Here is a 6,016-nt window from a genome sequence, read left to right on the forward strand (position 1 = left end):
TTAGTTGTCAAGGAGAAAGGTTAAGAAAAACAGATTTCTATAGAACATATAGGAACAGAGTATATGCTAGCAGACCCATTACTAAGGGATTGACCCCTAAAGTCTTTCATGAGCACACTGGTCGGATGGGTGTCAATATTTGTGATGCCTTGGTTTAGTGGGAGTTTATTTTATGCTATATGTCCTATGAAAGATATTGAATTATTTTATGCAGAATTAAGTTGGTGTTTATTTCATGTTATGTGAAATGTTTATTTTGTAATATTTGTTTTGTGTTTGATCTCAATAAAGTTTTAAAGTTGGACCAGTTGAAAATAGACATGCATGATATCACTTGGTATGTAATTTTCATATTATTCATCCAAATTTAATCTATGTCGTCAAGTATATTAGGATGGTGATTGTCGTGATTCAGTCATGACATTAATGTGATAAAAGCTGCGGTAGTTCCATATCTAATGTATGAGACGGATCAGATTATTAAAGTAATAAGGGAAATAGCATTTAGATGCGCGCATAAAGTTTATAAGATGTGATTATGTCAAGAAAGAATATATGTATAGCCCAAGTGGGAGATTGTTAGGAAATTATTTTAATTTCCTAATTTGTTTGTGGACAATACATATATTAATTATAATCATGAATTATGCTATTTCAAAATCAATGACTTATATAATGGTGATCTTATTTATTGTTATAAATGCTAAATTGAATAAGTCATAATTACTTTTGATTTGGAATTAAATGAGAATAAAACCAGATATTATCTTTTGGATTTTAGATATATTATCTTTTGGTTTAGGGTTTAGGTCAAGTTCAAATCACATCCCATCTACATTTTCTACGTTTGTCCCAAAATATTCGAAGTGGAGCATATAATGAGATCGAATTTCCTCAATTTAGGTTCAATTTTGAAAAATTCGTGCCAACCTTGAAGATACAATTCAAAGATTGGTACTATATCTAAATTTTTTTCTCTTAAGCTTTTTGTATTAAAAATAATTTTATAAAAGTCTCTTATAATTTGACAATTTTAACAAGAAGATAGTCTGAATTTGTACCGATTCTAAGTATTCGATCTTATGATGTTATTTCGGTTGGTTGTTACGAGAATGACTCTAATCTATACATATCTAAGGATTAGAATAGATTAAATATTATTTAAATAATTTAGTTCTAATATTAGTAGTTGATTAAATTAGTTTTAGAGAAATTTAAATTGTTGTATCAATTTATATATTATGACTATTCTTTATGGATATGTTATTTTTAAACTTTTTAATATGATTTTTTTAAGTTTATTTTCTTTTTTGATATATGTATCACCTTTTTTTTTGTATTTCAGATTAGTAATGCAATTATTAAGAGAAATGTAATTCATCAATAAATTAGAATGATTAAAAGTTCAATTAAGATTAACTAACATCTGTTTTGGACACAAGATTGGTTAATTAAGATTAAGGCGTGAAAAAAGAAAAAGAGTCACAATACGTGATTTTGCTTTCTTGCTAATATATAAAAATACGTAAAAAAATTAAAATATCACCATTTAAAAAATTGTTAATTATACATATGAAAAGGGATTGGGAATATGCATGGATATAAAAAAAAATTATTACTCGATTATAGAATAAAAAATAATCATATATATATATAAAAAATCATAACAAAAATTATAGTGTGATATTTTATTACGATAACATATCTTTGTGCATTGACTCCCTATATAGCATTAATATATATATAGTTTGTTATTTTTTCATTACATGACATATTTACTATCTACTTCTACTTAATATATTAAAATTAGGTTTTCCCCCAACTAATTAAGGTGACATGTCGATCTCTCATGACTCAATTTTCTCTCCAAAATGAACTTTCATATTCTCTATTCTAAATTATTTTATAAAAAATATATATTTTATAATTATATTATAATTAATATTTAATGAATAATACATAATTATACTAATTTAGAAACATATTTTTATTTTTAGAAAGTATAGAAAGTAATTTTCATGTAATTAAAGCACTCTTCTCTCTTCTAAAATTATTTTTAGAAAAATATCTTTATCATAATTATATTACAATTAGCATTTAATGAATAATGCATGATTATACTAATTTAGGAAAATATCTTTATTTTTAGAAAGTACTATTCTCATGTAATGAAAGCACTATTCTCTTTTCTAAAATTATTTTTAGAAAAATATCTTTATCATAATTATATTACAATTAGCATTTAATGAATAATACATGATTATACCAATTTAAAAAAATATATTTATTATAATTATATAAAATAATATACTTAATATACTAAAATTGGATTTCCCCCCAACTAATGAAAGTAAGGTGTCAATTTCTCATGAATTTATTTTCTTTTCAAAATAAAGGCACTATTCTCTCTTCTAAATTTATTTTAAAAAATATCTTTACTAGAATTATATTACAATTAGCATTTAATGAATAATGCATAATTATACTGATTTAAAAATATCTTAATTATAATTATATAAAAAGTGAAACATAAATTTATAATTCTAATTGCTATAAATATGATACTAACGTTCATAGTGGTAAATTGATATTGCAATAATTAATTTCTATAATTATTTTTGTACTACTAAAGGCTATATATAGTATTTCTTTGTGGTTAGTGAATCTAAATCTAAGAATCAAAGCATTTTTTTCTAATCTGTTATTCTTTTTTTATTGGGCAATTGTTTCTAAGGAGTTTTGTAGGTCAAGTTTAAGTTACATCCCCTCTACGTTTTCTACGTTTGTCCAAAAATATTCGAAGTGGAGCATATAATGAGATCGAATTTTCTCAATTTAGGTTTAATTTTGAAAATTTCGTGCCAACCTTGAAGATGCAATTCAAATATTGGTACTATATTTAAATTTTGTTCTCTTAAGATTTTTGTATTAAAAATAATTTTATAAAAGTCTCTTCTAATTTGACAATTTTAACAAGAAGATAGTCTGAATTTGTACCGATTCTAAGTATTCGATCTCATGATATTATTTCGGTTGGTTATTACGAGAATGACTCTAATCTATACGTATCTAAGGATTAGAATAGATTAACTATTATTTAAATAATTTAGTTCTAATATTGGTAGTTGATTAAATTAGTTTTAGAAAAATTTAAATTATTGTCTCAATTTATATATTATGACTATTCTTTATGGATATGTTATTTTTAAACTTTTTAATGTGATTTTTTTTTAAAGTTTGTTTTCTTTTTTGATATATGTATCACTTTTTTTTGTATTTCAGATTAGTAATGCAATTATTAAGAGAAATGTAATTCATCAATAAATTAGAATGATTAAAAGTTCAATTAAGATTAACTAACATCTGTTTTGGACACAAGATTGATTAATTAAGATTAAGGCGTGAAAAAGGAAAAAAAGAGTCACAATACGTGATTTTGCTTTCTTGCTAATATATAAAAATACACAAAAAAAAAATTAAAATATCACCATTTAAAAAAATTGTTAATCATACGTATGAAAAGGGATTAGAAAATATGCATGGATATAAAAAAAATTATTACTCGATTGTAGAATAAAAATAATCATATAATATATAAAAAAATAATCATAACAAAAAAATAATTAGCATATGTGACTTAAATTTTTATATAGTGTTTCTTTGTGGTTAGTGAGTCTAAATCTAAGAATCAAAGCATTTTTTTCTAATCTGTTATTCTTTTTTGATTGGGCAATTGTTTTTAAGGAGCTTTGTAGGTCAAGTTCAAGTCACATCCCCTCTATGTTTTCTATGTTTGTCAAAAAATATTCGAAGTAGAGCATATAATGAGATCGAATTTCCTCAATTTAGGTTCAATTTTGAAAAATTCGTGCCAACTTTGAAGATGCAATTCAAAAATTGGTACTATATTTAAATTTTTTTCTCTTAAGCTTTTTGTATTAAAAATAATTTTATAAAAGTCTCTTCTAATTTGACAATTTTAACAAGAAGATAGTCTGAATTTGTACCGATTTCGATCTTATGATGTTATTTCGGTTGGTTGTTACGAGAATGACTCTAATCTATACGTATCTAAGGATTAGAATAGATTAAATATTATTTAAATAATTTAATTCTAATATTGGTAGTTGATTAAATTAGTTTTAGAGAAATTTAAATTATTGTCTCAATTTATATATTATGACTATTCTTTATAGATATGTTATTTTTAAACTTTTTAATATGATTTTTTTAAAGTTTATTTTCTTTTTTGATATATGTATCACCTTTTTTTTTATTTCAGATTCGTAATGCAATTATTAAGAGAAATGTAATTCATCAATAAATTAGAATGATTAAAAGTTCAATTAAGATTAACTAACATCTGTTTTGGATACAAGATTGGTACTACGATTCTGTTAATAGTATCACCTATAGTAGATTATACGAAGAGAAAGTATGAAAAATAAAGACAAGAATTATAAGGTTATAAAAAGTTTCATTCAAGTTTGACAAGAGTAAGACAGTTTACATAGAAATAGTTCTAATAGATGATAAGATTAATTGATTCATTTACTAAATTTTTTCAAGTAATGCTAAGTTCAATTTATAAATAGAGTTTAATTTTGATGCACTGACAGTGTAAAGCATTTTACATAGTCGTGCAATCACATCCGTTCTTTTGGATGACCATTCACACGGTCAATGTGAAATGTATTTATTTTTATTGATGTGTCATTACGTAATTGGATACACGTGTAAAACTACTTTACACTGCAGTGTATCAAAATTAAATTCTTATAAATATTTGTAGTTCATATTTTAAGTTAATTTTATAAGTACACCATTTCACAAGTCAAATACAATTCTTTTTAATAGCTTTGTAAATGCTAATAGATTTTATATTTAATTTATTTTGCAATACGATAAAATTCATTGTTCAATCAAGTCAAAGAAATTCTTTTTAATAGCTTTGTAAATGCTAATAGCTTTTATATTTAATTTGTTTTACAATATGATAAAATTCATTGTTTAATCAAGAATTATTTGACAAAAATATTTGAGAATGAATTGGTAGAAAGGAAAGTCTATGTCTTCTCAAATTTTGAGATCGAGAAATCAAGCGGAATATATCTTCTGACTGTACACACGTGCAAAATATCTTTTGAGACGGAGTCAAGTATAGTACATTTGGTCGATGATCGTAAAATTCTGGATAATCATTTTAATTTGCTTGCTCATGCTGATATATTGAAACAAACAAATGAACGATTCTACTTATTTGGTACGTAATTAATTTATATTAACCCACACAAAATTATTTTTCTTTTGATTTTAAGTTTTACCAAAAAATTGTATAATAGCATTATTTTATTGATAACAAAAATTTTAATAGTTTATTTATGAAAATATTTGAAATTGTATTGTGACTTTTTTTAAAGGTATATCCTTTTATTAATATACTATTGTTAGTTTTATCGTTTAATATAAAATAAATCAGTAAATTCTTTTTATTTTATTCACGTTCGAAGTTATAATTTCTTATATTATTCACTCATTTGTCCTTAATTTGGTACTTTTAATTCAATTTTTTTGTTCAATTAGATGTTATTAGATTCTTGACTAGAAAAGAAAAACTCATATCATGGTCAAAAATAAAGAGAAGTGACCAGTACATTGTGATTGATCTTCATGATTTGCAGTATGTAAAATTTTAATATGAATATTTCTTTAGGTTATAATTATGCGTTGATGTGGTTGAATTTTTTTTTCTTTATATATTACTACTTACTCCCTTAATTCTCGCTTTCATTCAAAAATGAGAAAAAAATAAGATGTACACTATGAGATCAATTTACAATCCAATTACTTGATCATCTATGTGATCACCAAGCAACCGAATACATAATTTATTCTCTAATTTATAAAATTTAACAAAGACATTGGTAAACATATTGGTTTCGCATTTATTTATATATTTTATTTATTTATGTTATATTTGTAATTATATTATATCTATTTTTATCAATATATTTTT

This window comes from Arachis ipaensis, chromosome B10 (assembly GCF_000816755.2).
Source record: "Arachis ipaensis cultivar K30076 chromosome B10, Araip1.1, whole genome shotgun sequence".
Taxonomy (NCBI): Eukaryota; Viridiplantae; Streptophyta; class Magnoliopsida; order Fabales; family Fabaceae; genus Arachis; species Arachis ipaensis.